The sequence below is a fragment of the Rhamphochromis longiceps genome, linkage group LG12 (genome assembly GCF_057381845.1).
Source record: "Rhamphochromis longiceps isolate RC_006_pf linkage group LG12, R_longiceps_female_GT1.1, whole genome shotgun sequence".
NCBI lineage: Eukaryota > Metazoa > Chordata > Actinopteri > Cichliformes > Cichlidae > Rhamphochromis > Rhamphochromis longiceps.
The window spans coordinates 41788023-41799111 of NC_140568.1; the positions used below are offsets into that span (position 1 = coordinate 41788023).

Here is an 11089-nt window from a genome sequence, read left to right on the forward strand (position 1 = left end):
TAAAGCGCTTTGGGTCCTTAGGGACTAGTAAAGCGCTATACAAATACAGGCCATTTACCATTTTTACCATTTTATATACAACATGCCACATTCACCCAAACACACACTTTCTCACTACATTCATACACACTCACAACATACAGTCTGGAGGAGCCAAGGACTGAACCACTAACCTTCTGATCAGTAGGTGACCTGCTCCACCTCCTGAGCTAAAGACACCCAGTGGTAAATATGAGTAAACCCTCACTAGGTTTTGGATCAAGTGTACACTCACAAACCTGACAAACCTGCATTTGAAACGTTGCCTACCATAGTATAGTATTGTATACTATAGTATTGTATAGTATTGCAACATGGCATTTGTTTCTTCTAACTAAAATAGGAGAACATAAATAGTGTCATCATTGCCAGACCTGGCCCACATCTGGTTGACATACACCCTGCCATGACACCGTTCAGTCAGAAGTGCCAGCTTGATGCCAGATCTGGGCCAAACCTGTCTGCTATGTGGGTATGACCCACAAAAGCATTTTGCGATTGATCAGGAGTTCCCAGTCTGATTCCAGCAGATGCAAATGTTTACTGCGTGTAAATAATTTTTATCGGTGTAATTCTGGGTTTTCCATTTCATTTTCAGGTATGAGAAGCAGTCTAATTTAAGGGGCTGAGACAAAATTCCCCCAGTCAAAGCAGAAACGGAAAAGGTTAACAGCCCTCAATTACGGAAGTGCTGCTCTGCCAAATGAAATATTTTACTTTATGTATTTATACTAGCAAGGTGCAACTGTTGAAGTGTCTGAGTGTATCTGAGCATCTTTACAGCCTTAGATTTGGAGCTAGCATCCAGTAATCAAAGAAATCCCCTATTAAATGTACTCAGTATTTACATGATTGGTAATCATATGTTACATTTATAATGATTTAATATATAATTCTACATTTTTATTATATAATAATATGCAGTTATATTTATTATTTTACTTAATAATTCTGCTTTTATGACATATTGACAATATGTGAGTGATGACGAAGTAAGTTTCCAAACTTACTTCCTCTTTCTCAGCTTTATAAACCCACACTCGACTTCGTTCACTCAGACTTTCTTTCTTGCATCCTCACTGGTCCTCAAAGGTCAAAACAACCATCACGAAGATGAACAAGCCACTGCTCCTGCTGGTCGCTCTGACTTTCTGCTGTTGCATCGTGTCTCTGCATGGTAAGAAAACATTACTGCTTTAATGCAGTAATATACCATTTGATTTTGAGGTCATTATTTTATTCATATTTATCGTCTTACTTTAGTTATTCTGTTTAAAAATACATTAGACAGACAGATCGATAAATTATTGATCCCACAAGGGAAATTTTTATGTTACAGCAGCATGATAAAGAGTAAATATATACTACAGTTATATAGTAGATATATATAATATATATATATATAATGACACAGTTAAATAAAAGTGCCACAGGCGCCTGGTGAGCGGCTTATATTGAGATACTGCAGGCATTTATATTTTTACATCAGTGATAAAAAACAAAGAATAGTAGAAATGTAGAAATATTAAAATATTAGTAGAACTATTAAAACTTTTTCCTGTAATTGAAAGTAAATATTGTTTTGAGTGTTTGAAGGTTATTACCCGAAGTCCATCTACTGGCTTCTTTGGGGCTTCTTACTGTTTCTTAATGTTTTCACAAACTCTTTCCTCCTAAAATAATAGAAATGCTTCTTTTCAGGTTTTACCATAAATACCTGCCGCTGTAGAAAGACGACCATGAGACCTGTTTCTGCTAAGATGGTCAAGAAGATTGAGGTGACTCCTGTTTCAGGACACTGCCCCCGAACTGAAATCATGTGAGTATTTGCAAAGGTCACGTTTTTTAACGGTGCTTTTTACTCTCTACTGTAATGCATCACAGTTTATATTGAAAGTGTCTTTAAAGATTGCAGAGCACAATAAAATAAAGCTTTCTATAGAAATGTTGTGGAAACTTACAAAAATGCACACATTTGAAATACTCAAGTGTACTATATGTACTTTATTGTTGAGAAATATACTTTATTACTTGAGTATTTTATCTTCATATCTTTAAGAGTTTTTCATTTTAAGCTTTTATACTGTAATTTTAAACTTTTTCACTGTTCTGTGAACCATGTAAATGTCAATAAAGCCCTTTTACACTTTGACATTATTGTATTATAACTGGCACTGATGATGATGATGATGATGATGCAAGTTTGAAGTTACCTGCTGACACACAGAACTGTAAACTAAGAGCAAAAATGAAACTTCTACTTCATGTCTTAGTTTTGTTTCTGCTTCAGTTTCAATCAAGTTTGTGCGGCGTGATAATTTCTCCATTTTTAAGTAATGTTTTGAATCTTCTGCTTTCTCAACAGGATCACTGTGCTAAGATCTGTGTCAATCCAGAGGCCAAGTGGTTTCCAGGCCTTCTCAAAACTCTGCAAAAGTGAGAATTTCTTATCAGTCATACACTTATCACTTTTAGAATACATGCGAACATTTCATAGAACCGGCATTTTTAATGTTTAGCTAACTTTCTATACAAAATCCTATTAACTTAGTTTCTGTATTTACTGGTCAAAAGGGGGGCATTTTTAGAGCCAAAACTAATTTGCTTATTTTGAGTTATTCTGATTATTAACTCCATCGTTTTTATTTTGAATTACAGGAAGAACACCGTCTCAACCACTGGGCCACGCACTGCTTCAACACCTAGCTTCTGATCACACGGCAGATCGATTCCTCCCTTCATCAGTCTGAATTACCTGTAGCAAGCCTGTTGTATTCAGCCCGAATACAGTTTCATTTTCTCGAGTGTTATCCTTTGATGACAAAGGTATAATTCTTAGAAAATCACATAATCTATATGTGATTTTTTTTTATGCTTGAAATTCTGATAGAATACTATTAAACTGCGCCACCTTACCATTGTAAGAATGTACTGAAGAAGAAAAAAGGACTGCAGTATTGTTGCACACTTTTCTCTTTTTTAATAGTTTGTATCTGTTAGTGTTGCATTACACATGTGTATAAGTACTGTTTAATTAAAAAACTGGTTTCTCTAATACTATGACTTCAATGTGTGTTGTATCCCTGAATTTTGACTTTTGACTTTAACAAACGCCACTTAATTTATGTAGACTTTTCAAACAGACATCAAACACATTACATCATTATATTGTCACCACTACAGAAAATAAACTCAAATATGAATATAAAGACTTACACGACTTTTGTTTAAATAGAAAAATGGCACTCTCTTATTAAATACTAATTTCAGCAAACTTGATGTGTATTTTGGACTCTTTTTCACCACTTGTCTGAAAGACAACATGGTTTTGTCGCCTTAATTATCTCCAATAAATATTTATGTAGTTTTTACTGTACTATAATGATGAATTATCTCACTTTTTTAACAGTTGGGGACCCATGACAAATGTGATAAACTGTGATAAACCCTAAAGATTTCGCTCTAACGTAATCAGGATTTACATAAATCTATATAAATTAACATTGTGAGAAAATGACTTCCCTTTTGAGAGCACTTTCACAGGATATTTGAGTTTATGTTAGAGGACTGTGTATGAACATACAGGGAGTGCAGAATTATTAGGCAAGTTGCATTTTTGAGGAATAATTTTATTATTGAACAACAACCATGTTCTCAATGAACCCAAAAAACTCATTAATATCAAAGCTGAATGTTTTTGGAAGTAGTTTTTAGTTTGTTTTTAGTTTGAGCTATTTTAGGGGGATATCTGTGTGTGCAGGTGACTATTACTGTGCATAATTATTAGGCAACTTAAAAAAAAACAAATATATACCCATTTCAATTATTTATTTTTACCAGTGAAACCAATATAACATCTCCACATTCACAAATATACATTTCTGACATTCAAAACAAAACAAAAACAAATCAGCGACCAATATAGCCACCTTTCTTTGCAAGGACACTCAAAAGCCTGCAATCCATGGATTCTGTCAGTGTTTTGATCTGTTCACCATCAACATTGCGTGCAGCAGCAACCACAGCCTCCCAGACACTGTTCAGAGAGGTGTACTGTTTTCCCTCCTTGTAAATCTCACATTTGATGATAGACCACAGGTTCTCAATGGGGTTCAGATCAGGTGAACAAGGAGGCCATGTCATTAGTTTTTCTTCTTTTATACCCTTTCTTGCCAGCCACGCTGTGGAGTACTTGGACGCGTGTGATGGAGCATTGTCCTGCATGAAAATCATGTTTTTCTTGAAGGATGCAGACTTCTTCCTGTACCACTGCTTGAAGAAGGTGTCTTCCAGAAACTGGCAGTAGGACTGGGAGTTGAGCTTGACTCCATCCTCAACCCGAAAAGGCCCCACAAGCTCATCTTTGATGATACCAGCCCAAACCAGTACTCCACCTCCACCTTGCTGGCGTCTGAGTCAGACTGGAGCTCTCTGCCCTTTACCAATCCAGCCACGGGCCCATCCATCTGGCCCATCAAGACTCACTCTCGTTTCATCAGTCCATAAAACCTTAGAAAAATCAGTCTTGAGATATTTCTTGGCCCAGTCTTGACGTTTCAGCTTGTGTGTCTTGTTCAGTGGTAGTCGTCTTTCAGCCTTTCTTACCTTGGCCATGTCTCTGAGTATTGCACACCTTGTGCTTTTGGGCACTCCAGTGATGTTGCAGCTCTGAAATATGGCCAAACTGGTGGCAAGTGGCATCTTGGCAGCTGCACGCTTGACTTTTCTCAGTTCATGGGCAGTTATTTTGCGCCTTGGTTTTTCCACACGCTTCTTGCGACCCTGTTGACTATTTTGAATGAAACGCTTGATTGTTCGATGATCACGCTTCAGAAGCTTTGCAGTTTTGAGACTGCTGCATCCCTCTGCAAGATATCTCACTATTTTTGACTTTTCTGAGCCTGTCAAGTCCTTCTTTTGACCCATTTTGCCAAAGGAAAGGACGTTGCCTAATAATTATGCACACCTGATATAGGGTGTTGATGTCATTAGACCACACCCCTTCTCATTACAGAGATGCACATCACCTAATATGCTTAATTGGTAGTAGGCTTTCGAGCCTATACAGCTTGGAGTAAGACAACATGCATGAAGAGGATGATGTGGACAAAATACTCATTTGCCTAATAATTCTGCACTCCCTGTACACTGAAGAATTTTAAAGAGCCAGATAGTCCTTTTGTTAGAGGGACTAAACAAAGACAGCAGCATAACCCACATTATTTAAACTTATTTTTTTCTCTCTTTTTAAACATTTAAATGGCAAACATGAGGCTAAGTTTGGCTTTGGTAAGAGCTGTTCACCACAGCTGAAAGTTTCCAGTCAGAGGAAGCTGACCGAGTGCTTCCTCCTGCCTGCGGTGGGCGCTTGTTGGACTGGAGACCAGTGTGGTGAAGAACTGCATACCACCTTCATTGATAACAGTTTTATTATTAGTCCTTTATTTATCCAGGTAAAATCTCATTGAGATTATTTGACAAATTCTGATCTATCTATATAGTTTCTGTCTTCATCTACAGTGGAAGTGAATTTAATTTAATGTTTAGGTAACTGGCAAAACTAGCGCGCTAATTTCTGCTAACTTCTAACTCAATTATTATTAATAATTTAATAAATTCTGTTTTCACGGATACCGGGGTGTTAAGATAAGATAAGATAAGATAAGATAACCTTTATTAGTCCCACACGTGGGAAATTTGTTTTGTCACAGCAGGAAGTGGACAGTGCAAAAGTTATGACGCAAAAATTAGAATACAATAAGAATAAATACAGTACACAGCTGTACAGAATAGAATAAAATAATATACTATATACAGTAGAATAAAATAGAATAAAAATATACAATAAGATAAAAATATATTTTGCACATGTGTGGATGTGTGTGTTTGTTCAGTTAAAGTCTTTGTTGTGGAGTCTGACAGCAGTGGGGAGGAAAGACCTGCGAAATCTCTCCGTCCCACACCGTGGGTGCCGCAGTCTCCCACTGAAGGAGCTGCTCAGTGCTGTCACAGTCTGCTGCATGGGGTGGGAGACGTTGTCCAACAGGGATGACAGCTTAGCCGCCATTCTCCTGTCACTCACCACCTCCACTGGGTCCAGAGGGCATCCTAGAACAGAGCTGGCCCTTCGGATCACCCTGTTCAGTCTCTTCCTGTCCCCAGCAGAGATGCTGCCGCCCCAGCAGACCACACCATAAAAGATAGCAGAAGCCACCACAGAGTCATAGAAGGTCTTCAGGAGTGGGCCCTCCACCCCAAACGACCTGAGTCTCCGCAGCAGGTACAACCTGCTCTGCCCTTTCCTGTAGAGGGCGTCTGAGTTATGAGTCCAGTCCAGTCTGTTGTTCAGATGAACACCAAGGTACCTGTAGCTGTCCACAGCCTCAATGTCCATACCTTGGATGTTCAGTGGTTGCAGTGGAGAATGCTTGTGCCTGCGGAAGTCTACCACCAGCTCCTTGGTTTTACTGGCGTTGATCTGGAGGTAGTTCAGCTGGCACCAGTCCACAAAGTCTTGGGTCAGACCTCTGTACTCCTTGTCGTCCCCATCAGTGATGAGGCCGACTATTGCAGAGTCATCAGAGAACTTCTGCAGGAAGCACTGGGTGGAGTTGTGGGAGAAGTCTGCAGTGTAGATGGTGAAGAGGAACGGAGCCAGAACCGTTCCCTGTGGGCCCCCGTACTGCAGACGACCCTGTCCGACACACAGCCCTGAGTCCTCACATACTGTGGTCGGTCGGTGAGGTAGTCCAGGATCCAGGTAGTGAGGTGATGGTCCACTCCAGAGTTCACCAGCTTGTCCTTCAGAACCGAGGGAAGAATAGTGTTGAAGGCACTGGAGAAATCAAAGAACATGATTCTCACAGTGCTTCCAGCGGTCTCCAGGTGAGCGAGGGAACGATGTAGGAGGTGAATGACGGCATCATCCGCTCCAATGCCAGGCTGGTAGGCAAACTGAAGTGGGTCCAGTGATGAGCTTGTTAGGCGCCGAAGCTGAGCCAGGACCAACCGCTCCAGGGTCTTCATCAGGTGGGATGTCAGAGCCACCGGCCTGTAGCTGTTGAGGTCCTTGGGGCGTGAAGTCTTTGGCACTGGTACAACACAGGAGGTTTTCCAGAGCTGTGGGACTCTTCCCAACCTCAGGCTCAGGTTGAAGAGGTGCTCCATCACCCCACACAGTTGGTCCGCGCAGGACCTGACGACCCTCGAGCTGATGCCATCTGGGCCCGCTGCCTTCTTGCCATTAATCCTCCTCAGTTCCCTCCTAACCTGGGTGGTTGAGAGAGACAGGCTGGAGCCTTGTGTTGAGTGTGTATTGGATGCTGTTGTTGGGGGTGGGGAGGAGTGAGCAGGGTGAATAGAGGAGGTGTGAAGTGTCTGAGGTGTCAGAGGTGGAACAGCAGCAGTGGGGGTGGGTGAGTCTGCAGCCGATGTTGTAGACTGTCTCATGGTTGAATCAAATCTGTTGAAGAAATGATTCAGTTCATTTGCCCACCTCACATCCCTCCCAGGCAGAGAGTTCTGCTGTTTTAAACTTAATTGTTAAACCTGGTAAAGCAGCAACACTGATCATTTAATTAAAGATGAAAGAAGTTTTTAACTCTCAGTGTGCCGCAGTGTTCGTTTGACTTTGGTACCTGAAGGGGACGGAGTTTTGGACCCAGATTGCTCCGCAGTGTTGCCAACTCTTCAGTAAGTAAAATCGCGATTGGCTGTCCTAAAAGTCGCTAGAAGTCGCCAAATGATGTCATCGCCTAATTTGCATAATAGGTCATGCCTATGCAACAGACGCTGTAGGAGAGAGAAAAAAACATTGTGGAGTTTTTGTTTTTTTAATGTCACAATTCCAACCCTCCTCCTTTATCCGTACTTGGGACTGGCAAAAGTGACCCGAAATAGGCACTCTGGCCGAGTTACTTTGTGTGTGTGTGTGTGTGTGTGTCTTTTTAAGTAGTTTTATACCTTGTGATTCATAAAAAACATTTTTAACCATTAACAATCAAAAGGGACATAGCAAGCCTCACCAGACAGCGGCTTCGCTCATGCAAATGAGCCATATTCTATGGTGATATTTTAATTTCTTATTGTTGCGTAACATTGTACCGGTTTTACCGTGAACGGTATAATGTGGCCCAGCCCTACCTCACATTACTAAAACAACAACGCCTATATGGCTTGCACTATTACATAGTTGTTATTCAAAAACCTCTTCTTGCTTCAGGGCATATCTCAACCTTCTTAGAATAGTTAACTTCACTTTCCACAGATAGGAGCGTTAGCTATTTCCTGTTGCTGGGTGCTAGCTACCTTTGCCTGTCTCTTCTGAACCCGAATCTTCACCAAAGATTGGTCGTCATACCACTTACCTTCCAGTAAGGCGGTCCTTTTTGCACAGTTTAGCACACCAGCTACCACCGTTCATCTTCAGCCAAGGTTACCAAGCCAACTAACTCACATCCTTCGACGTTAGTATACCAGCTAGCAAAAATCGCAACTTTCCCTTATACTGGAGGACGCGGAGACTCCAAGGTATGGGGTCTCGAGTAAGAACACACACCAGGTCTGCTTGTGTTGCCTTGGGCTGGAACATGCCCAGCTTGCAATCGAAACCCCTGGTTCCTGCACTGCACCCGCTTCAACATGAGGAGTCTCAGACGATGACTGATGTGCCAAGTTAGCCTGTTGGGAACAGACCCCTTTTTGCCCACAGCTGAAACTGGGGCTGATTGTGGCCAGTGTTGGGGAGTAACGGAATACATGTACCGGAATTATATTTAAAATACATAATATGAGTAACTCTATTCCATTACAATAGCCTCTTAATGGCTCTAATGCCTGTGTCTCAATGAGAGTAATGTATTCTGAATACTTTGGATTACTTAATATATTATCATGCTATTTACAACTACATGAATGTACTATTGTTGTGTGACCTATTACTTTTACTGAAGGTTATTTGCCATACCAATACCAACTAGGTTTTAAATCTTAATATAAAATGAGTAACAGTAGGTTGACATTAGGTAAGGCTGCACTTTCTGCAGCGATCTCGTATAGAAAACTATTCCGCACCTGTAAAACAGGTTCGCGGCTCCGAACCGTAAAGGCGTAAAACCGTAAAGAGACCTCTGGCTAATACATCCAGTTCCGTGTCGGGCTCGTAGCTGAAAACTAGCTTTACTTTGTTGTCTGAGTCAACTTTGCTAGCGAGAGACAGAGAGAGGCGTTGAAAGGCTGCTCCAACGGAACTTTTTGTTTCGGAGGAAAACACGAACACAGCGTACAGTCGAGTCTTAAGAGCTTACTTACAACTGGGCTCGTCAGGCACTCTTTTTGGCTGCAGTGGTTATTATTATATTTACATGCTTCCATTTCCCGTTTCTGCTCGGTGACAGCTCGTACTTTTCCACTCTTTTTCTCCCTCCTCGCGCTCACAGACACATAACAGGTATGGCTATGCTTGTAACAGGGTGTCACTAAAGCCCAACCCGACCTATGTGCCTAGGTGGTTGGGGTATTTGTACCTATTGTCCTGTCTGCATTCTCCCCCCTCCCTTTCTCTTCTGAAGAATTACAAAGGCTGTATACTAGTGATGTGTCGGTCGTGAACAAAACGGCTCTTAGAGCCGACTCTTTGAAGTGAACGACGCGAGCCTAGTGGGTTTTTTTTTTCTTTCTCTCACTTTTTCCCGCTTCACTCCGCACGTGAGCCTTGTGCTTGCACTGAGCAGAGGGGGGGGGGCGGTAGTACTCGCAGTAGCACAGGAACAGAAGGCAGGGAAAGACAGAGAAAGAGAGCCAGGGACAACAACAACAGACAACATCGTCACATTAGAAAGGTATAGTAATCGTCCACAACTATTTTCAGTTGCAGATGATAAAGGATTCAGAAAGTTTATTCATGCATTTTCTTTTTTAATTATTATTATTAATATTATTATTATTATTATTCGAATACATATGAGTATTTGTGTATAAATACACAAACAATACACATATGATTATAGTATATGTGTAGGGTGTATAGGGTGGCAGGCAGCAAACGGCCTTCCGGCTTACTTCACTCGTGGTGGAGCAAGCCTGCAGGCCGCAAGCCGGTCTTGCAGAGGCAAGCTGGTCTTCACCTCTCATTTTTGTCCAGTTTTACAGGTTGGAAGTCTCTGCTTCAAGTAGTGGGCACTGGGTCCTTGACATAAGCTTGTCTGGCAATACTGGAGTCTCCATTTCCCATAGTGAGACGGTGAAATGAATGCTAGAAATGAGATCTTTAGGTAACTTGCGTAACCCTGGTTCTCAGAGTACCATGAGTAAGACATCTCACCAGACAGCCCTTCATGCCGGGGCAAAGCGACAAGAGGTGTTTATCTTAAATAACAACTATGTAATAGCACAAGCTATTTAAGGGTGGGTGGCTCTGCCCGACATAATGATTGCAATCACCAGCCAATCAGGATTGGCAGAATGAGATAAATGCATCTGAGGAATATGCGGGGAGGCACATTCCATAGTGACACATCTCACTCATGCAACTCTGAGAACCAGGTTTATGCAAGTAACCTAAAGTTAACACCGTTCATGTCATTCAGACTCACTTTGCTCTGCCCCCTACTCGCAGCTTCCTGCTTTACTGTGTTTAGTCGACCTGCGGTCACGTGACTAAGTGGCACTGAGTAGAGCCCTGAGCCCTGTGCAGAGGTACTTCCCTGCTGTAAATGAAAAAGTTGCTAACAGTGATGAATGTTGGACAAAGAGTCCCTGCTGTGCAAACTTCATCAACTTATGTAAACACACAAAATATCGTAAAACAAGAAATAACTTTAATCCTTGGAAGGAAAAGAGGAGGAAGGAGATCCCTCAGACACGCTGATCCCCAGCACAGAGACAGAGGCCACTTTCAAAGTCCCTCAAGAGAGGCAGATATTATCCAAGTAGCTCATATAGTGGTGAAAGTTTCAGTCATGACCGATGTCGTCTTTCAGCATTACTTAATGTTGAAGTGTTATTAGTCATCACAGCTGTTACTTTATGAAGGGGGAAAGTATGTGCATAG

The 11089-nt window shown here is 41.5% G+C and overlaps 1 long non-coding RNA gene across 1 annotated transcript; it reads left to right on the plus strand.

Moving 5' to 3' along the window:
- The first annotated feature begins 1129 nt into the window (after positions 1-1129).
- On the plus strand, positions 1130-1862 carry LOC146658032 (uncharacterized). Its single transcript, XR_014914163.1, has 2 exons — positions 1130-1216; positions 1741-1862. It is a non-coding gene; the product is annotated as an uncharacterized LOC146658032 (long non-coding RNA).
- The last annotated feature ends 9227 nt before the right edge of the window (positions 1863-11089 follow it).